Source organism: Heterocephalus glaber, unplaced genomic scaffold (assembly GCF_053883595.1).
Source record: "Heterocephalus glaber isolate CG9 unplaced genomic scaffold, H.glaber_assembly_v1.0 deba00001523, whole genome shotgun sequence".
Taxonomy (NCBI): Eukaryota; Metazoa; Chordata; class Mammalia; order Rodentia; family Bathyergidae; genus Heterocephalus; species Heterocephalus glaber.
This window is the reverse complement of record NW_028258327.1, coordinates 22,080,026-22,103,640: the sequence shown is the minus strand read 5'-3', so window position 1 is coordinate 22,103,640 and position 23,615 is coordinate 22,080,026. Positions and strand designations below refer to the sequence as shown.

Below are 23,615 nucleotides of genomic sequence, written 5' to 3'. Positions count from 1 at the left end.
TCAATTCAGATTAATATGATATGAGGAAACTTGTTCTGGGACCTTCTGGGAAATTTTCCTGGATCTAGAGAAAACTATAGATAAGATAGTCTCTCTTTGAAACTAAACCTGAACAAAGGATCCTGCCATTCCCAATACTACTGACATAAGCATATTTTGACCCCAGAAACAATCAGCCTTATAGCAAAGCATACACTGTGGTTAGCAGAATGCTGAGATGCAAAGCACCTGAGTCCTGATGATACTGCATCACCAGCTCAGCACACCCTGAGGACAACCTCCCTCTTAGATCTCTCCTTATGTGAGCCAGGAAATTCTTCACTATTTAAAGCAGATTGAAGGTTTCTTTTTTGTTTGTTTTTGCTGCCCACATAGCCAACATATGATTGATAGAGATGTACATCTCACTGACTTTCCCCTCTTATACAATTTCTGGAGATTTTCATAAACATTTAAAAGAGAAATGTACAACCTAGACAATTTGCCAAAAGACTGAATTGTAGCTAAGTGCAGGGAGCTTATGGTAAATTTTCTATTCTTTTTTCTCTTCTTTTTATCTTTCTTTCTAAAAAGCAATGATGATATTTCTTTTTTAGAAAAGGAAATAAAATTGTAAAATATATTTTATATACAACAAACAACACTACAGTGATATTTGGAACTGGTTAAGGAAAATTACCTTAAATTCTTTTTTGGGGGGGGGTACTGGGGATCAAACTCAGGACCTTGCACTTGCGAGGAAGGCATGGTGCCACTGAGCTAAATCTCCAACCCCCTTAAATTCTATTTTTAAGATCAAAGTACAATCTAGAACATAAACTTGATATATAATTGGAATTTCTGAAAACTCCTCCTGTAATAAACAGGTGAAGTGAGATACCTGGTAATTGCAAGGGTATTTATATGACCATGGAGGAGGAAGAGAGAGTTTTGCAAAATTGCTTTAGAAAAATGCTGGTAAAACAGGATATAGTTCTAAAAGTGATTCAGTCTGCAACTTAAAGGACAAACAATCAATTATGTCAGCCTAAAAATGCTACTTGACCCTACACATGGTGTCTTAACTCAAACTCTGAAAGTCAAAAAAAAAGTATGATTTTATCAGACCAGTAAAGGAAAATGCTTTCAAGAAGCAAAGAATTCTGCCTTGGGGGGTAGGGGGGAACCAGGCCTTCAAGGATAGACCACAGAACACTCTGCTCTGATTGTAACTATTTAAGAATCTCTTCTTTCTGCTGAATTGATTGTAATTTCTTCCCTAGCACTAGCCATTTAAAACTATTTCTTCAGGCATCTTCATACAAAATCTAATGATTTCATTACTATGGATAACAGGCAAAATTCAAGGCTGAACTTAAGAGATAGGACTTAGTCTAAGTTCAGCCCATTGGCAAGCTGGGTGGCACTGGAGACACATCTCTTGGCCTCCATTTCTTCATCTCTTCTGTCTCCATGATCATAGATTCTTGGAAAAATAAGAGCTGCCTAAATGCCAGGTTGGCTTGTAACAAGGAGAACCCATTTTCTCATGCATCCCACCCATGAAGCATTTCACAACACAATCTCTTACTCAATTTATAGCCAACTGAATTTCATTTTGTTATGACAAAGGTGGAGGCTGAGGTTTCCTCATACTAAAGGCAGAAAAAAACAAACCCACTATCAAGCTCTATTTTACTTTTGGTAACTTGAGATTGCATTCACATAATTAGGGCAAAGGAGAAAAAAATGAATCAAACGCCTGTTTCTTTTACCTTTTTCATTTCAGAAATGGCCCCAGAAGCCGGATATTGTGGCACACACCTGTAGTCCCAGCATTTGAGAGGCTGATCCAGGAGGATCGCCAAGAGTTTGAGGCCAGTCTAGACTACCACATAGAGTTCAAGGCCAGCCTGACCTATACAGGGAGACCCTGTCTCAAAAGGGGGGGGGGGGAGAAGGAAGGAAGGAAGGAAGGAAGGAAGGAAGGAAGGAAGGAAGGACAGGCCCCAGAGGCTGTGGCATAGTAAGCATTCTGATTTTCCAGTAACCGTATGTCAAAATGGTGATGAGTGGGGACTGAATGAACTGGAATCCTCCAGCAGCATATTAATGAGGCTTCACCTTCAAATGTGCACAGATTTTCTCTTCCTCTGTAAGCGCTTACCCCAAACATTTAACCAGGTCTTTAGTCCACAGCACCAAAGCCTACTCTGTGACTCACAAGACTAGGGATAGACAAACTGGTTCAGAAATATCCAACAGAAACTTAAGTGACAGAACTCCATGGAATGCTTTATAAGACATCTGGCCTGAACACTCTGAAGACTCAATAAGAAAGCACAGATGAAGAAGGGAGCCACTCTAGACTGAAATCTACTAAAGAAGCATAGTGGAAAAGTGCAATGCTTTGATTTCATACCATTCTGGGAACTTTCTCTGAAATGTGATTCTTGATTCTGTGTCGAGTACTACTGGATTAACAATTATTACATGTGGAAATTTATATTTTGGTAATTAAATAGGAAAATGAAAATATTTTTGTGAGAAATGAATTATTTAAGGTAGGTATAGTGGCCCATGCCTATAATCTCAGCATTCTAGAAAGCTGAAGCAAGAAGCTCACTTGACAATAATTGCTAAGAAAAAGTACAAGAGGGCAATATTTTGTTCCCCATTTTATGAGGAAAAACACTGAAGCACACTGCTGCAGGAGCCACCTTGGTGCTCTAGATCCACTTGAGTTTCTCTGTGCCCATTACCCAGCTTTTATAACCTTTACTCTCAATAGGTCTAGCCTGCAACCCTCTTCAGAGAACTAACCTTGTGCTATAGAAGACACTTCATACAGACTCCAAACTTAAGAGAGCTGAAGTGCTGGGGAATTGCATTCCAGTTACCCATAGGAATGACTGCCTTCTCACTTTCATGAGGCCAAGAATTCCTTTCAGTTTAGTCCCAGAAAATAAATCCTCCCCTCCTTGTTGTCATTGTACTTTTAAAGCTCAACTGCTTATCCCCAAAATGAAACCACTTCCCTCCAAAACATCCTGATATCCCACACACATGCTTGTCATTTCATCCCACGTTCTCTTAGTTGCTTTGGAGGACCCACGCTCCAGAGTAAAGCTTCATAATTACAGATTTATGCTATCTGCAGTTGGCTCTTGAAGCTACCACAAGTCTAAATCCCGGCAGCCAAACAGAGGCCTTGTGATAGCACTTCATTCTTTACTTATTTAGCCCTACATAACTCACGTAACATGCTAGGAAGGCACTTTGTGAAATAGTTCACTATGTTAAATATCATTTGGCTGGAAGGGACCCTGGAAAGTGTTCACCACTGTGTCTAGTAACAGGAAGCTCACACATCAGTAAGATAGCCAGCTCTGTATTATGACCTGGTGTCTGGACTTCGCAGAATCTATTCTCATTGCTCAGGGATTTCTTGGGTTTTTTCCCAAATCATGGCTGATTTCTAGAACTAACACTGGCTCAATGGCCATGTACTCTGAATTAAGTATTTTTATTTTAAGAAGCTGATAATCAAAATATATAATAAGGATACAGGACAGGGGCACCATCTAAGCAGAATGGATCAGTAAAGGCCAAGGATTTAGTGGGGGATCCCCTGGCAACTGAGGAGCACTCGGATTGGCTTGTGGCAAATGTTATTTGCTATCAGGTACAGCAGGGTTTTAATATTTGGCAATCATCATAGCTGTATTATTGTGGACCACTTGATCATCAGTTCTGGCTGTATTTTAATGGCAGAAGTAATAGAAAAAATATTTTGAAACCATGAAGACAGGATAAAAATGAATGGAAACAAATATAGCATAAAAGACAGATATTACATGCAGATCCTCTCTTTCACACACACACACACACACACACACACACACACACACGGAAAAACAAGTGAAGCTCTGCATCCATGACAAGAATTTGTGGTCAACCTCTCTTTGCATTCAATTTTAAAACTTCAGTCCCTCAAGCGTATGTTTTAAGGACCTTTAATGAAAAGGCTGTTTGGGCACTTTCTGCTGTTGAGGTTAGTGTCCAGTCAGCTAGAAGCTGACTTCAGGAAAATACTATTCAGCAGGCAGGGAGGAAACTGATCAAAGCAGGGGGGGGAACACCAAGAACAAACAATAACATTATTCAGGAGAACTCCCAAGGGGAAGTCACACTGGACAAGATAAGCTTGGGGGAACAGAGAGGCCTAGGAGAACAGAGCTTTCCTTTCCAAGCTATCTCAAAAAGTCTCCAAGTTCTTGGGTGCCAAAACTGTCCTTGATCAGCAAACTTTACACTGATTAATGCCAACCATCTTCTTACTCTTCAGACAGCAGCTGCCAACAATAAAGCAGAACTGGGGGACCAAAAGAAAAAAGAAGGTTGACATTAGGAGAATTGTTTAGTCCTGTTTCCCAGTTAGGATTAACAAGGGGTTTTACTCTGATACACCGATAATAATTAAAGATCATGACACAGTGAGAGAAGTTAAGTAAACTAAACAGAGAATATCCAGCTTGAAGTGGAAATATTACTACAAATTCAAGGTGGGGATTTTCATTTACCAAGTCAACAAGAACACAACCCACACAAGGAGGGAGCTCTAAGACTACATGGATGAAAAGGGTTACTTTTGGCTCTTAGTCCATTTGGGATGCTATAACGATATCTTAAACTGGATTGCTTAGAAAAAACAGAAATGTATTGTTCATAGTTCTGGAGGACAGGAAGTCTAAGATTAAGGTGCCAGCACATTTGGTATGTGGTGCGGGCTTGCTCTCCATGTAAATATACACTTTTCTGCTGCACCTTCACATGGTAGAGGGGCAAAAATCAGTCCTCTTTTATATAGACATGAATTCCATTCACAAAGTGGAACCCTCATGATTAATCACCTCCTGCAGACCTCACCTCTTTGGGGTTTTGTTTGTTTTTTATTTTGGTTTTATTTTTTTTTATTTGGTTTTGGTTTGAGATGAGGTCTCATTATGTTATCCTGCTGCTCTGGAACTCCTGGGCTTAAGCAATTCTCCCACTTCAGCCTCCTGAGCAGCTGGGACCCCAGTCATGTACCACACTGCCCAGCAGGCTCCAACTCTTAATATATTACTGCATCAGGAATTAGGTTTAGTATATAAACTTGCAGGGGTGTAGGGCACGAAAACTCAGACTTTACCAGAGATCCTTCACCCCATCATTCATCTCATGGATCTAGGAATTATGTGTAACAGAACCTGTCATCAGAAATAATTTTTCTGATTTAATTATGATACTCATATGATAAAAATGAAATGACCATTAAAAGGATTTTTGGTTTTTGTCTTATTCTACTTTAAAGAAATGAAGGATAAACATAAAGAAATTTCATTATAGGGTCAGGGATTTAGCTCAGTGGTTCTGCCACCTGACTTGCAAGCACAAGGACCAGAGTTCCATCCCTGGTACCAAAAGAAATTGCATTATAGGTATTTTAATGTAAGAAAGATGACACAAAACTATATGCAATGGACCCATGGGAAAGAAAAGAATTTTACCATATATCAAGAGATTTGTGAGTCAGGCATGGTGATATACACCAGCAATCCCAGCTCTTGAAAGGCTGAGGCAGGAGGATGGCAAATACAAGACCATCCTGGGCTACACAGTGAGTTCTATGTAAACCTGAAGTACATAATGAGACCCTGTCTTTAAAAAAAGGGGGGGGGGGATTAACGTAAGTTAAAATAGTTCATATTAAAATTTTTAAAATATTTATATTGTCGTTGATGACCTCAGAGACAGAAATAGTCCTAACTGCAGATATGAAAAGAGGGTGATTGTATTGGTAGAGATTAACCTAAACGACCAAACTCAACTGTGCCAGTAGTTGCATGTGTCAGCAGATAACCTCAACAGAAGTACAGGAAAAATAGTTATGAGCCTAGGACAAAAAGCAACATGTTCGAACTGGCCAGTCTGTCTTCTTAGGAAAGTGAAGTGAGGTCTGTGAATAAGGAAGCAAAGCAATGGACAAAGAGGAAGTCATACAAGCCAAAGTCAGAAGAAGCAGGAACAAGGAAAAGGAAGCCTTTCAAAATTGAGTCCAACCTCTAGGATACAAAGATAGTGTCAAGACACACAGAAAGGCAAAAAATGATCATTGACTTCTGAGAAACTCTTCATGGCCCCTCCTTATAATGCTATCATTGATCAACTTTTCACCTCAGCTACTACCACAGCATTTATTCTTATTTCTGAAAGGTCTTTAGAGAGGAACATAATGGCTCTGATTTTACACTGGATTTAAGTTTTAATAAGATCTTCAGAGCCTGTGGAAGACAAGATAAGTAAAATTCTTGAAGACATAAGCATAGACACTCTCTGAGCAGAACCCCAGTTGCACAGGAAACAATATCAAGAATCAACAAATGAGATTATATTAAATTTAAAAGTTCCTGCACAACAAAAGAAATCACCAACAGAGTGAAGAGACAATATACAGGATGAGAAAAAAGTTTTGCCAACTACTCCTCAGACAAAGAACTAATATCTAGGATATACAAAGAACTCACATAAAATACCCACCCCCAAATTTAAAGTCCCAATCAAAAAATGGGCATCTGAAATGAATAGATAATTCTCTGGTAAAGAAGTACAAATAGCCAATAAAAATATGAAAAAATTTCAACATCTCTGGACACTCGAGAAATATAGATTAAAGCAACAGAGAGATTCCATCTTACTCCAGAAAGGATGGCTATCTTCAAGAAATCAAATAAAAATAAATGCTGAAGAGGCTGCATGAAAAAGAAAAGTTTCATTGTTGGTGCGAGTGTAAACTGGTACAACCACTATGAAAGCAAGTATGGAAAGTCCTCAAAAACTAAAAATAGAAATTGCATTTGACCTATTCTTCTAGAAGATATTCTCCTTCTAGGTATCTTCCCAAAAGAGTCAAAGACATGATATTACAGTGGTATGTGCATGCCCATGTCTATAGCAACGCAGTTCATAATAGATAAATCTTGGAAGCAACTTATATGTCCATCAACAGATGAATGGATACAAAATGCATGATATTTATACAGTGGAATACTATTGTGCCATAAAGAATAAACTTGAATCATCTGTGGGAAAATGGGTGTACCTTGAGACCATAATGTTAAGTGAAGTCAATCAGACATACAGTACAAGCTTAAATATCACATGGTTTCTCTTACATAAGAAACCCAAGACATAAATAAAGTGCAAAATAAAAGACAGACCAAAAAACAAAAAGGGAAGGGTATCAAGAGATGGATGGAGGAGGGAGGATCAAAGGGAATGGGGGTAGAAAAAAGGAATCAAGATATGTTATGTAGAGTGAAGCTCAGCCCGTACCAGCACCCAGAAGGAAGTTCCCTGCCTCCATCCCAGGCTCTTAGAGCAGAGAAGCTCACCTGGTCCCAGCACCCAGAAGGAAGCTCCCCAGCTGCCATCCCAAGATTCTAGGGCAGAGAAGGTGAGCCGCATGGGTGCCAGAAGCACCCCCTCCAGTGGAAATGAGAAGACACATAAAGAAGCCTCAAAAACAGACTTCCAGATCACCTACAGCAACCCCAAAGGGAAACAAGATGGAACACTCTGACACTCAATCACCTGGACTCTCTGAACTGGCAACAAAAGAGGATCTGGGAAAAATGAAATCAGAAATAATTTCTCAGATAACAGCAAAGATTTTGCTCATGGTGCAAGACATGGTTAATAAATCTAGAGAAGACACAGATAAAAAAAAATAGAGGATCTGAGGAACATGATGGAATCCCAACATAGGAAACAAATGGAATCCATAAAACAGATACAAAAACAGATTTCCAAGAGATTAAAAACTCCATCGAAAGTCTGCAGAGCAGAATGAACCAATGTGAGGATAGAATTTCACATATAGAAGATAAGATTGCAATTAGTGAGGAGGAAAAGAAAAATTGCTTTAAAATTATAAGGGAACATGAGAAATCAATCCAGCAGCTGCTAGACGATGCAAAGAAGAATAACATAAGACTGATTGGAATCAATGAAGAAAGAGGAGAGAGTGCAGATGACATAAAAAAACTCTTCACAGAAGTGATGGCAGAAAACTTCCCAAGGAGGGGAAATGAACTTGACATACAGATAAGTGAGGCATATAGGATTCCAGCTAGCCTTAACCAAAAACATCTACACATAGGCATATAAGAGTTAGGATTCCAGAAATCCAACAGAAGAACAAAATTCTACAAGCAGTGAGAGAAAAGAAACAAATCACATACAAAGGAAAGCCCATCAGAATCACAGCAGACTTCTCAATGCAGACCCTCAAGGCAAGAAGAGCTTGGAGTGATGCATTTCAAGCCCTAAAGGAAAACAGCCTCCAACCCAGATTGATGTACCCTGCAAAACTATCTTTCAAAATTGATGGAGAAATAAGATACTTTCATGATAAAGAGCACCTCAGGAACTTCATCAATACCAAACCGGCACTCCAAAAAATTTTAGACAATACCCTAGGAAAAGACAATGAGGATCACAACCCCAGGAAACCCAGCAGAATGAATCCATTGGGTGTGACAAATTAAAGGCAAAGGGGGAGAATCCAACAAAAAGAAAATGTCATGACAAGGCTTTGAAAACTTTTGACTTCATCTCCCTAATGAGTGTATAATTCAATCTTATTATTGTACTGATTAATATTTTTCTGATTCTAGAGTTGCACACCATTCCTTGTGCTATACTGGCTATTTATCATCTTCTTATGTCTACATTTTAATTGGGTTGTCTATTAACGAGCTGTAAGAGTTCTTTATATATTCTGGTCATAGGTTATATGTATTATAAATATATTCTGGTTAAGGACTATTTGTCATTCTCTTAAGAATGTCTGTTTAAGTTCTAAATTTTGATGGAATCTCATTTATCAATTTTTTCTTTTATACATTGTTTTTTGTATCCTAGGAAATTCTTGCCTACCCTAAATTCATAAATATTTTCCCTTACAATTTCTTCTTAAAGTTTTATACTTTTAGGCTTTCATATTTAGGTTCATAGATCCCTTCAAGTTATTTTCATGTAGGGAAAAAAAGGGTTGAGGTTAATTTTTTTATATACGGATACCAGGTGTTCTAGTGCTGTTTGCTGAAAACACTATCTCTTCCTCAGCTCTTGAATTGAGTTTATATTCTATAAAATGCTAATGTTAAATAATCTTTCAAAACTCAGTGGACCATACATATGTGGTTCTATTTCTAGATTCTCTGTTTTATTCAAATGATCTATAGGTCTTTCCTTACATCAACACTGCCTTGATTACTGTAGCTTTAGAAGAAGTCTAAAAATTGGGTGCTAAAATCTTCCAAGACTGTTTTGGTTTTTATTTTTTAACTTTTCTAGGTCCTTTGTACTCCTACATAACTTTTCAATTTCAATATCCAATTCTTCATTCATAGCATGTATACACAGACCTGAATTTTTATATATACCTTGTGTTTTCTAATCCTGCTAAATTCAAGTACAAGTTCTAGGGGCTCCTAGAGATTTCTTAGTATTTTCTCTGTAGATGATCATTTCATCTACATATAAAGATTTTGCTTCTGCCGTGCCAATCCTATCCTACTTGTGTCATTTCATTGCCAGACTATTTTGGTTTAGACCTATGTTTCAAAGTCTAATGGACAGATGAAGAGTAGGCATATCTGCCCTTGTTCCCCACTTTAGAGAGAAAGCATTGTATTGTCTCCATTCATAGAAGGAGTTTTTGTTGGAAGTATGGAGTACATGTCTTTGATCTGTTGAGAAGGTTCTGTTCTACTTCTAGTCTCCTGATAGCTTTTACCATGAACAGCTGTTGAATTTAGTCCAATACTCTTTCTCCAACTAGTGACAGGATCATATGGCTTTCTCCTTTCCTCTGTTAAAATGATGACTTATGGGGGTGGATCTTCCAATGCTGAACCAACACTGCTATCCCTACAATAAAACCACTTTCTACATGCTGCCAGATCTGACTTCTAAGAGTTTGTTTTGTTAAACAAATTTCTATCTCTGTTCATACTTTTTTCTTCTATTATCTTTATCCAGTTTTAGGATTAGCACAGTGTTGATCTCCTAAAATGGGGGGAGAAGTGTTCCTTCTTTTTTCTGCTTTAAATGTTTGATATAATTTATCAGTTAAAATGTTTATGAGCCTGCTGTTGTCATATAGGTAGGTTTTCAAGCTAGGAATATACTTTCTTTAATAGGTGCTATTCATATTTTATATTTCCTCCAGAGTTAGTTTCATTAATTTGTCTTCTAAGTTACTTCTTAGAAGTTGTCAAATTTATTTCAAAAAAGATTTTTGTAATATGCTTTCTATATTCTTTTAAATTCTGTATAATGTGTGGTAATGTCTCCTAGATCTTAATATTGTAATTTAAAAAATGTATAACCGATATTGTGTAACAGGAAGAAAAAGTCTAAAAGAGCAGGGGAATTGGGAGGGGTAGGGGAAGGGAAAAAAGGGAAAGGAACAAATATGAAAAGAGGGAAAAAATGGAAACAAGGTCTTTGCAAATAGGGAAGGGTGGAGGGGGTGAAGAGAGGGCAAGGGAAGGGGAAAAAATAAGAACCAAGAGACTCATGTAATGGTACAAGATCCCAATGATGAATGTAACTGTATTTTATACCTAAAATGTACCAATAAAGTTAATGGGGGAAAAAAAACCCTTAACTTCCTTAAAAAAAAAAAGATATGTTATGTATATGTACCACCACCTCACAAAGAATGCAAATGTTATGTATTACATACATGAACTAATTTTAAAGAGTTAAATTTTTAAAAAAGATATTCAGGCCATGTGCAGTGGCACACAACCATAATCGCAGCTATTCAGGAGGCTGAGGATTGTAATTACAAGGCCAGCCTGGGTAACATTGTTGCCATGCCTATAAATAAGTAAATAAATAAGGCCTAGGGATATAGTTCAGTGTTGCCTGGGTTTAATCCCCAGAAACACACACACACACACACACACACACACACACTCAGCTAAAGAAAAATAATTTCCCCCAATATTTTAATATGGTATAGTATCCACAACTTAAATATATTTGGTTTAGATGAGAAAAAAACCAAGAGGATCAATTGTATAATTAAGACTTTATTTTTTTTACTAGTACATCTTTGAGTTCATAATGCTTACATTTGATTTTGGGAGTAGGTACATGTACATGGCATATCTTGATTCTTTTTGTTCCAGTTTCCCTCTCCTCCCACTTCTCTCCATCTCTAGATTCCCTTTCCCTATTTTCATTTTTATTAATTCATATTTGTGACACATGATTATACTCCTTGTGGACAGTTGATGCATGTACATAACACAGCTTAGTTATTTTATATTCCTTTCTCCTTCCCCCTTAACTCATCTCTTGGTCTCATTCTTATTTATAAAAGATATATCTTCTTGTTTCCTTTTATCTATTTTTCATTTTGCTCTTTGCTTTATTTATTCTTTGAATTTCTCATATGAAAGAAGCTCTATGCTATTTAAGCTTATGCATTTGATTTATTTCACTTAATATTATGTTTTCAAAGTGCATCCATTTTACTACAAATGACTCAAATTTATCTTTCTTTATAACAGTGTAGTATTCTGGGAAGTTATTTTTTTCTTAGTTCTTTATATATATACCAAATATTAGTCCTCTGGGGAATAGGTGGCAAAAATGTTTTCCATTCTGTAGGTTGTCTCTTCACTCTGTTGGTTGTTTCTTTTGCTATGCAAGAGTTTTTAATTTGATATAATCCTATCTGTTGACTCTTGAAGTTATTTCATCAAGGTGTTCTGTTCAGAAAGTCCTTGCCTGTATCTATGACTTCAAGTGATTTACCTATTTTATCTTTCAGCAGGTTTAGTGTTTCTGTTTTAACATTTAGATCTTTGATCTATTTTTATTTTAGTTTAATACATGGTGAGAGATATGGGTCTAGCTCACTGATGGTGAGCCTTTTAGAGCTTTCAATGATATGAACAGCCTGCTGTGGCATGTGTCCCATAGGTTCACCACTGGTCTGGCTTCAATCTTCTGCATGTGAATAGCTGATTTTTCCAGCACCATTTGCTAAAGAGGCTCTCTTTCCTCCAGTGTATGTTTTTTGCTCCCTTGTCAAATATCAGGTAGCTGAATGTGTCTGCAATTGTTTCTGCATCCTCTGTTCTGTTCCATTAATTCATATGCCTGCTTTTGTGCCAACATCAAGCTGTTTTATCACAATAGCTTTGTAGTATAACTTGAAGTTAAGTATTGTGATGCCTCCTGATTCACTCTTGTTGCCCAGGATTGCTTTTGCTATTTGGGGTCTCTTCTTATTCCATATGAATTTTAGGATTGTTTTCTCTAGTTTTGTGGGTAATGTTATCAGTTTTTTCATTGGGATTGAATTAAACCTGTATATCAGTTTTGAGAGTATTGTTATTTTGACAGTATTGGTTATGCCTATCCAGGAACAGGGAATATCTTTCCATTTTCTGATACTCTCACCAATCTCCTTTTTCAGAGTTTTACAGTTTCATTGTAGAGATCTTTTACTTCCTTGGTTAATTCCTAAGAATTCAATTTTTATTGATGCTACTGAGAATGGTATTGTAATCTCTTTCTCAATGAATTCATTATTGGTATACAGGAATTCTATTAATTTTTGCATGTTGATTTTCTATCCTGCTACATTGCTGAATTTGGTTATTAATTCTAAAAATCTTTAGGTGGAATTTTTTGGGTCTTCTATGTAAAGGATCATGTCATCTGCAAATAATGATAATTTCATATCATATACATATTTGATTTTTTATTTCATATTTGATTCCATATATATATATCACTTTTATTTCTTTATTTTGCCTGATTGTTCTGGCTAATGTTTTGTGCACCATATTGAACAGAAGTTGTGATAGTGGACATCCTTGTCTTGTTTCTAATTTTAGAGGGAAAACTTTTAGCTTCTCCCCATTTAATATGATGTTGGCCATTGGTTTGTCACAAACAGCTTTTATCAAATTGAGGTAAGGCCCTTCTATATTTATTTTCTTCGGGGTTTTTATCATGAATAGATGTTTAATTTTGTCAAAATCTTTTTCTGCATCTACTATTGATATGATCATGTGTTTTTGTTCTTGTTTCTGTTTATGCAATATATTATATTTACTGATTTGTGTATGTTAAACCATCATTGCATCCCTGGGATGAAACCTACTTGGTCATGATGTATGATAATTTTGATGCCAATATCTTATTGAGGATCTTTGCATCTATGTTCATTAAAGAGATTGGCCTATACCTTTCTTTTTTAGTTGAGTCTTTGTCTGGTTTTGGGATAAGAGTATTAGTTTGGAAGCATTCCTTCCCATTCAATTTCATCAAAGAGTTTGAGGAGTATTAGTGTTATAATCTCTTTAAAGGTCTTTAGAATTCAGCAGTGAATCCATCAGGTCCTAGGCTTTTCTTAGTTGGTAGGGGTATTACTGCCTCAATTTCACTACTTGTTATTGGATTGAATTAGCTAGAACTTTAGAAAAGATGCTTCCTATGTGGGCCAATATGAGAAATTCTAGTGAATTAATAGATAACTTGGAAATTTAAATTTTAGATACTCAATATGCAATAAAAATTACTAATACATAAAGCACTCTCAGAAATATTTTTGTACATGCTAGTGTGGTGGTGCATGCCTGTAATCCTGGCACTAGAAAGGCTGAGGCAGGAAGACTGCCATTAGTCCAAGGTCTGCCTGTAATAGATAGTGAGTTCAAGGCCATCCTAGAATGTATAGCAAGACCCTGTCTCCAAAAAAAAGCAATATTTCTGCACAGATAGTATTAAGAAAAAAATTGTAAACATAATCAAAATCTGTTCAAGATATCAAGTATTTCACTTTGAACTAGAAAGAATTTAAAAGAAATATAGATCCAGGAGGAATTCGTCCTGGGTTTAGCAACATTTGCTTTGCTTCAAGAAATGTCAATATCTTAGCTATTGATTTCTACCCGGTCTTCATATCCATATTCCCTGGAATGTCTTTCCTTGACCATCCAAAATAAAAGTGATCCTTATCTGTCTGAATTTTATAATACTTACATTTATAGCATAGTATACATGTGTGTGGTCATCTTTATATGTGCATAGATAAGCTCATTCCCCTAGCTAAGGTTTAGGTTCATGTTATGTTAATCTTTCTAACCTCCACAGCACTCAGCATGGTGTGTGGTGCATAAGAGATGTTTTGGATAATGAATGATTAATGCTCCTAGGACTCCCAGAGATGGAGTCAGGGAAATACAGTGAAGAGAAAAAAGTGGGACACCAAAGAAGGAAAGAGGAACAAGAGGAAGGAAGTAGCTCATGAGTGTGTGATCTTAGGGACTAACTAAATCTGATCCCTGCCCCTTACCTCCTGGGCCTCGGACCCTACTCTGTTTCCTGCTTGCCATGGATTAGCAGTTCTCCTCTGCCATACCCTTCTATCATGATGCTTCTGCCCACAAGCCAACCATGAACTGAAATCTCTGAATCTGTGAATCAAAATCCCCTTGGGCCGGGGACTTAACTCAGGGGTATAGCACCTGCCTGGCAAGTGTGAGGTCCTAAGTTTGATCCCCAGTACCAAAAGTAAAAAATAAATAAATCTTCCTTTAAGCCATTGTATCAGTGGGTGCTTACTAGACAGACTTAATGCAGGATATACAAAAATATATGTAAGAATTTACAAGATTGACCTACAACAGCCGTGCACAGAGTCAGATGTAAAAGAGTGCAAAAGGTCTGCCTATGCCCAGGAGATTCAAAGGATCCAATAGAAGACCTGGAGCTCACTATAGAGTCCCATGAGAGTCCATGTCTGGAGGCCAAAGGGTGTGCAATGGAAGGCTGAAGGGTCTGTGCTAGAGGTCAAAGAGTCTGTGCTGGAAGCCAGGAGACACTGTCCAAGGTGCAGATGAAGACTGGTGCTCCTCCGAAGAAACAAAAGCCTGCCTTCCTTCTTCATTTCCTTTTTATACCATTTTAGAGACAACCCTCCCTAAGGTGGGTGAATCTTCCACACTCAGAACTGTGCTGAGCCAATTTAGTTGGGCATTTCTTACTCAAGTTGACACAATCAGTTAACTGTCACAGCCATATATGTCAGGTATTGTGTCCCAACAAGGAAAAGCTGACTAATACAGTCTGGCAATAAAACAACCTAAGAAACAATTGATAAAAACATAAAGGAGTTATATCAATCAAAACTTGTTCTCAGAATTTTTCAGATGTTTGTGGGCAAGGCATTGTTGATTTCTCACACCCTTTTGCAATTGTTTGCAATTGCATATATTTTTCATGACAATTATCATCAGTATGAGGATTCAGGCTCAACCAGGGAATTAGCTGAACCAAGAACCAGGTTTCTTTTTCTTTTTTCTGAGATAATCAAAAATTATACTCCTGTTAGAGGTGCTTCTGCTCCTGAGTATGATTAAGCTGCCCAACTGAAATATCTTAACAGGACCTGAAAGGAGAGGCTTCTGTGATTCATCTACTCCTTTCTTCCTTGCCAGAGATATCCCCAACATGTTAGTTTCACAAAAATAAAATGTCACCGCCTAGAAAACCTAGAATATTTGCCAGATATTTAGATGCTAAGACATTTCCCTTGAGAGAGGCCCTTGGCTTGGCATAGTGAGAATTGAATACATTCTCATGAAGTTTTCCTGAAAAGCCCCGATTCCTGAGACATAATACAACTGCCTTGACTCATGCCCATCCTAATCTGTCAAACTCCTCAGTGATTACCAGGTTGTTGCTCTTTCTTGCACTTCCTTTCTTATGGTTGCCTAACTCTGCATGCTGTGAGAAGAGAAGAATGTACTGTTTGTTTCTTTCAGTTGATGCTCAGCCCAAGGATTGGCATCACTGCCTAATGGCTTCAGCCAAGCCTGCGCCTCACAGAAAAACACACAAAACACTGTTATTACACTTGAGTTTGCAGTCCAGGGGGGTGCAAACATGTCCTAAGGGGCTGCAGAGCCAAAATCCCTAGGTCCTAATCAGTTTCCAAACAGCATGAAGGAAAGGGAGATGGAGGAAAGAATGACATCAGAGTGCGGTCAGGAGCCAGCCCCAGCTGTAATTACATCTTTCAAAAAGTGGTAGCAATTTTATACTGTTCTCGGTGCCTTATAAAACTTTTTGTTTTCTTTTCGATGAAAGATTTGGTTCATTTAAAAGGGCAACAGTAACAAATAATATATGATTTGGAGGATATTAGCCACTAAATAAAATATTATAACTTAAAATATGAAATTCTTTAGAATTTGAATCCGCACATGTGTCAGTAGTGGATCTTGGTAAACATGATCATTGTGATTCAGTAAGTCTGGGGAGAGGTCTGGGATTCCGCACTTCAGATCAGCTTTCTGGCTCAGTCATTGGTGCTGCTCTTGAGATACTTACTGCAGGACTCTAAGCTGCATTGGTTAAAAAATAATATGTGTCCATGAGAACTCAGTCTGCTTCCAGAAGCATTCAGCTCACTTAATGCCAAACAGGAATACTCTGCAGCAAGAAGATTAAATCATTTGCTCACAAAAATCAGTCCTATGATGGCCACAGATAAAAGCTCAATAAATTCTAAAATAGTAAAAATAATATTACCTGATATTATTATGATAAAATGGGAAAAGGGCAAAATGAAAGTATAAATACACATAATTAAGAATAAAAATGAAAATACTAGGGCCAGAGATTCAGCTCAGTGGTGCTGCTGCCTGCCTCACAAGCACAAGGTCCCGAGTTTGACCCCTGGTACCAAAAAAAAAAAAGAAAATACCAGTAGTGGGGTAAATTAGACTCCTCATTAATAAGTTTAAAAATCTAGGAAAAATTCATGACTTTTGATAAGAATATAAATTACCAAAAATAAATCAAAAAGATGTAGGCAATCTAAGGAAACTCCTAACTCTGGAAAAGATTTTATCATATTATCAAATAGCTTTATTCCATATTAGAAAAAAAAAAAAGGAAAATGGAGAAAATAGCTCCATTGACAAAAATGATTCTTAAAAACTTTGTGATATTTAAGAGAAAATAACAGCCCAATGTCGTGGTGAACACCTGTAATACCAGCACTTGGGGGGCTGAGACAGGAGGATTGCCATGAGTTCAAGACCAGCCTGGACTACATAGTGAGTTCAAAACCAGCCTGAATTGCAGAGTGAGACCCTTTTTCCAAAAAAAGAAAAGAACAAAAAACACAAATCAAGATCTGAAAAATATTTTTTAAAATGCCTAAGACTAAATGTCTCCCAAAGAGAGAGACACTAGAGAGTTTTACAGATGAATTCTTTCAAATCTTAAAAGAATAAACATTTGAATAAACATTTAAATATTCATTAAATTTCCCAGAACAAATAGAGTCCCAAGTATTTGTATAAACCATGTAACAATGATTCCAAAACTTCACAGAAAACTGTATTTCAATTTCACTCAAATATTGTTTAAAAAATCCTAAATAATCCCAATTCTCAGAAGGCTGAGGCATGAAGATCATTAATTTGAGATCAGCCAAAACTACATAGTGAGATCCTGTCTCCAAAAACAAAGAATCCTAAATAAAAATATTAGAAAATAAAATCAAGCAATATTTTTAAAAACCACAACATTGTGACCAAACCAGTTTAGTCTGGGAATGCAAACTTGATTAAATATCAACAAATCATTGTGTTAAAAGGTCAAAGGAGAAAAAGTTAATTACCTCAATAAATGATAAAAAGACATTTGTAAAATCAAACATAAAGAGCCACTTGTAGTGGCACTACAAAGGAGGCTAAGACCAGGAGTTCAAGGGCAGCCTGAGCAGCCTGTCTCAAAAATATAAAAAAAGCTAACATCAATTTTTTTAATTAGAAAAACAGGAATGTAAGGCTTCTCTTCTGTCATGACCAAATACATCACTGTGTGAAAAACTATCATTATGAGACTAATATTTTTAGATTTACACTGAAACAATGATGCTGTTATCAACACTGTTATTTAACATTTTGAAGGTATATTCATTAATTAGATGAAATGGTTATTAATATTATTAAATGTGATTGTTGATACTGGAAAGAAGGAGATCAAGTTTCTTTATTTTCAGATAATAAGATTTTATTTATGAAAACCAAAAAGGATTAATTGGAAATAAAACAAATATTGGGAACATTAAGATAAATAAACCATTAAGACTCAGTGCAAAATTAAAATATAAAATTAATAGCTTGAATACTAATTTTAAAAGCTACAGTGGAAATGAAAGATAGTATTTTCACAACCATCTTTGACATGAAAAACAAATTGAAAGACTTATACATTACTTCCCAATTTCAAAGTAGCCACAGTTATCAAAACAAAGCTACAATAACCAAGATACTGGTACCTGCATAGGACTAGCCATATACCAACTGAATAGAATTGAGAATCTAAGAGAAAAAAACAAAATATTTAAGGTTAACTGATTTTCAATAAGAGTACCAAAATAATCCAATAGGGAAGAAAGTCTTTAACAAAGGATGTCAGGACAACTAGATATACAAGAGAATGACTTTGAGCCCTACCTCACACCACATAGAAAAACTAACTTCAAATGGATCAATGACCAAACTAAAAGACCAACCTATAAAAACCTCAAAAGAAAACATAGGCATAAGTCTTCATGACCTTGGGCCAAATAATAGTTTTTTAGACATGACTCTACCTTAGGATATTAAAAACTTTTGTGCTTTGAAATATATCATCAAGAAAGTGACAAAATAGCATTCCTATTTCTCCATGTAATAAAAGAAAATATTTACAAATCATTCATCTGATGAGAAATTTGTATCCAGCATAATACAAATAATTCTTACAACTCAAAAATAAAAAGAAATCCCAATTTAAAAATAAAGAAAGGATTTGAGCAGATATGCCCCCAAATAAGACATACAAATGGGCAATAAACATGAAAATATAGTCAACATTATTAGCCATTAGAGAAATGTAAATCATAACCATAATGAAACACAACTTTATGCCCACTAGTACAGTACTTTGAAAAATAGTTTGGCAATTCCTTAAAATGTTAAATATAAAGTTACCAAAAACTGAGTAATTCTATTTCTAAAGAAAATTGAAAACACATGTCTAAGATGTTCATAACGGCATTTTTCATAAGTCAAAAAGTGGAAATGATCCAAATGGAGAGCAGTGATGAAAATGTTATAAAATTGATGATTTACAATTTTGAGGAATACTAAAAACAACTGAATTGTGTACATTAAAAATTAGATTTTTATAGTATATGAATTTCATTCCAATAAATTCCTATTCCTATATTCCATTCCTATTGGAATGGATTTCTTAGTAAGTGCTAGACAACACTGTCGTCTCTTCTGAAGGACCAACCTGACAGGCACAGTGGAAATAGCACTCTCTGGAGATCAGTTCTGGTACAGCTTGGTGGTTATAGGGCTGAGACAACAAAATCAGGTTAATCTTCTATTAGTAATTCTCATGAAGGTAGGATTATGTTCCTGGCCTATTTTAAAGCTTGTGAACCTGAAAGCCTGTCGGCTAAGAAAAATCCAAGGCTCCACAATTTTGTAGAAGCACATAGAAGTTTATGGAAGCAGTACAAATGGGTTAGTAAATTAAGGAGGGTGATTTCTTTACCTACCAGCTGTGTGATCTTGACTAAGACACATAAACTCTCAAATCGTCAGTTGCTCCTTCTGTAAAACAGAGATAAACAAGGTATCTTCTTCACAGGGTTGAAAACATGCAATGAGATTTAATACGCACACAATGTCAAGGAGCCCTTTAATGGTGTTATGACAGAGCAACTAAGGACATGAAGGAAGACTTCCAGAACTGCTTCAGACAGTGGCAGAAATGATAGGACAAGTGTGGGGGGGATTAACAGCAATGTATTTCACTGTTATATTTTTTTCAAGCCGGGCATGGTGGGGTATACCTATAATCTCAGTACTCAGGAGGCTGAGTCAAGAGTATTGCCACAAGTTCAAGGCCAGCCAGGGCTAAATAGTGAGTTCAAGGATAGCCTGAACTGCCTAGTAAGATCCAGTCACAAAAAGAAAAAACCTAAAAAAGAAAAAAAAATTAAATTTAAAAAAAAAAGGTGTTAGAATGAAAGACAGCTTTGCTTAGAGATGAGAACTGGAGTACTGGTAACTATTAATATTATAATGTGAGGAAAAACTCCAGACACATTGTGAAGACAATCTACAGCTTCACAAAATCCCAGGCACTCATCTTTGTAAAAGGCAAGGAAATGACCACGTATAAAACCAAAAATACAAGCACATTTTGTAGACACTGGAGACAGAGCCAAGAGTAGAGGAACAAGCATTGATGGTGACAGTAGCTTGGTCCGTCTTTGGAGCACAGGACTCCTGACACTTCTCCCCAGAGCAGGTGGATAATTATTTTTCTGCAACAGCTCTGGGGGCAGCCTAACCTGCAAATTTGTTTTTAAATAATAATTGTTGAGTCTATTACAAAGAGTTTTGCTAAGCAGCTTGGTCTACATGTGTCCACAGACTAGCAAAGCACACTGAGTCTCTGGCTTCTAAATCTGCCATACAGTAACAGCACAATTATGTTAGGTTTCTAAAATCCTACAATATCTTGGGGCAGAAAGCTAGAAAAACTTCTTTGTCAATTGTGTGATCAATTTAGAGCTTCATGATGGACGGCATCATGTGGGAGTATATGTACAAAAGGAATTCAGAAGAGGCATTAGGCTTACTTATAACAAACCATTCTTGTGGCAAGTAAGCTAGTCCCACAAAACCTTACCCACTCCAAAACATTAATCCATTCATGAGGGTGGAACATCTAGGATATAATTATCTTCTTCTAGGCCCTACTTGTTAAAGGCTCAACCACCCCAATACTGCCACACTGAAGACCATGCTGCCGGCACATGAACCTTTGGGAGATAAACCATACCAAACCACAGCAGTAGTTTTCTGATGCTTGATGTCACATGGTGCCAGTCTTCTGATTTTTTTCTTGGCATTCAATATCGAGTTCTCTATTCTGCCTCTCTGTGTGAACTTTAGAATCAGTTTGTCAATATCTACAAAATAACTTACTGGTTTGATTAGAATTGCATTGAATCTATAGGTTATAGGGAGAACTCATATCTTAAAAATATTGTTTTCCTATAGGTAAACATGGAGTATCTTTATTTAGTTGGTTCTTTTCTTTCATCAGAGTTTCATAGTTTCCTTCAGATAAATCTGGTACATATTTTGAGAATAGGTATACCTAAGCTTTATATCTATGAAATTCATTTTTATGGAGTGCTAATGTAAATAATGTTTTCAATTCCAAATTTTCATTTCTGATATATAGAAAAGTGATTGGATTTTGTATATCAACCTTGTATCCTATGACCCTGCTATAATTTCTTACTAGTTCCAAAAATGTTTTTGTCAATTCTTTCAGATTTCTTACATAAACAACTGTGATAGTTAATTGTGATGTCAACTTGAATGGGTTAAGAAATGCCTAGCAGATCAGTGGAGCACAGTTCTGGATGTGTCTGGATGAGTGATATGTAAGCTTCAAACTGAAGAGAAAAGACCCACCCTGGATGTGGGTGACAGTAATCAATAGGGTTGTAGCATGGATGGAATAAAAATGGAAGGAAGAAGAAAAACTATCCTTTTTTGCTTCTTTGGAGGAGATCTGCACAATCACCCTTGAATATTTGTTTCCACTTCCTTCAGGATTCCAGTGCAGACTCTTCACCCTTCTATTACAGACCCTTCAACTTTCCCATACAAACTCACACTGGACTCTGCAATAAGCTGCAGGTCATTAACTTTTTACTGGATCCTTCAGCTCTCCAGTGTGCAAGTGGCCATTTTGCATTCTTCCACCCCTCACTCTGCAGTAGCCATTGTAAGCCCACTCTAAAAGTCTTTACATTTTATATTACATTATGCTATACTATATCATATCACAGCACATCACATCACATCATATAATACATTTCATTATATCATATCATATTGTATTATCTGTTCCTCTAGTGAATCCTGACTGATACAACAACCAAGTCATCTATGAGCAAGGACAGTTTTATTTCTTTTTTTTTTGCAATTTTATTTTTTTCTTCACAATATGTCTCCCTTTTGTTTCTTTTTGTGTTATTAAATTAGCTTGAACTTCCAATATGATGTTAAAAAGAGTAATGAGAAGAGACATGCTTTCCTTATTCCTGATTTTCATGGTAATGTTTCAAGTTTTTCACCATTAAGTATGTTAGCCGAAGGTGTTTTTATACATGTCCAGCAACTTGAGGAAGTTCCTTTCTATTTCTAGGATCTGGAGATTTTTTAATTATAAAAGAGTTGTGTATTTTTAATGCTTTTTTTCTGTGTCAAATACAATTGTATGATTTTTTTTCTTCTTTTATGTATTGGTGTAGAGAACTACATTAATTGATTTTTGAATGATGAACCAGGCTTGCTTACCTGAGATAAACCACATTTGGTTATGGTGTATAATTCTTTTCATACCTCTTAAAATTCAATTTTCTAGTATGTTATTGATCCTTTTAAATGCTGTATGACACAGCTTATATCATCAAGGAAAATACTGCGAGTCTCTTTCAACTTTAATGTCATTTACATAATATAATTTTGACAAACTTCTAAAGTGCTCTGAATGTTTTCTTTTCAAAGAAATTCTTATTATCAAATCCTTTCAATAGGCTAAATAAATGAATGAGAACTTCCTTAATCTGACACAGGTACTTGCAAAAAAAACTTCTCTTTTGACTATACTCCAGAACCTAGTTGTTGAACACAGAAAGGGCTATGTCCAACAATTGGGTCATAGGTGTCTGTGGGCCCATCTGAAGTTGGGTTTTTTTTGGTACTAAGGATCAAACTCAGGTCCTTGCGCTTGTGCAACAGGCAGAGAAACCACTGAGCTAAATCCCCAGCCCCCATCTGAAGTTTTTATAATTTATGATAAATATCTGGGGCTGATTGACAAATGAAATGATGTCCCACTAGTGTTTCTCCCTCCCTGGAAGATGGATCTATATTAATATATTTATGAAAGACTTATACTAATTGATTATGGAAGACAGGTGGATTTTTCTCTTTGCCCTGTATGACCCCATTCACCTTATTATAATGAACAGATTTTTAATACACATTTTTATCCCCTTAGTAAGAGCACCTATCATATTATACATCATTTGTAGTCCCTCACTAGTATTATAGTCCCAATTTGGTTCCATTGAAGGGAGAATAGCCTCTCCAGGTTGGTTGCCTTCCCCTTTTAAAGCATATTACTCATCTGCATAGTTGTTAGCCTCTTGTAGGATTCTTTTTCGCCTGGGGTACAGCAAGTGGCTGAAATGAATTAGACATCTCACCATGATGAGTCAAAAGCAAAGGTTAAAGTTTGAAATCCTTCTGCAAACTTACTAAGATCCTCTGATAGTTGGCCTAGCCATTTTTTGCATTTCTGGATATCTTCAACTGAAAAAAAGACCTGAACTCAAGTAGTTTTTTTTTATTCCTGGGACCTCTCTCAGGGGCAGAACAAGTTGTTAG

At 36.4% G+C, this 23,615-nt stretch overlaps 1 long non-coding RNA gene across 4 annotated transcripts in view; it reads right to left on the bottom strand.

The window, feature by feature from the left end:
• Positions 1–23,615, bottom strand: part of LOC101710023 (uncharacterized) — a 478,704-nt gene that overhangs the window by 453,497 nt on the left and 1,592 nt on the right. For 3 of the 4 annotated variants that reach the window (XR_015441555.1, XR_015441554.1, XR_015441553.1), the window contains exon 2: positions 19,691–19,745. The exons of the other annotated variant lie outside the window; for it this stretch is intronic. This is a non-coding gene — a long non-coding RNA (uncharacterized LOC101710023). The remainder of the gene's footprint in view (positions 1–19,690; positions 19,746–23,615) is intronic. 4 annotated transcript variants of the gene reach the window in all.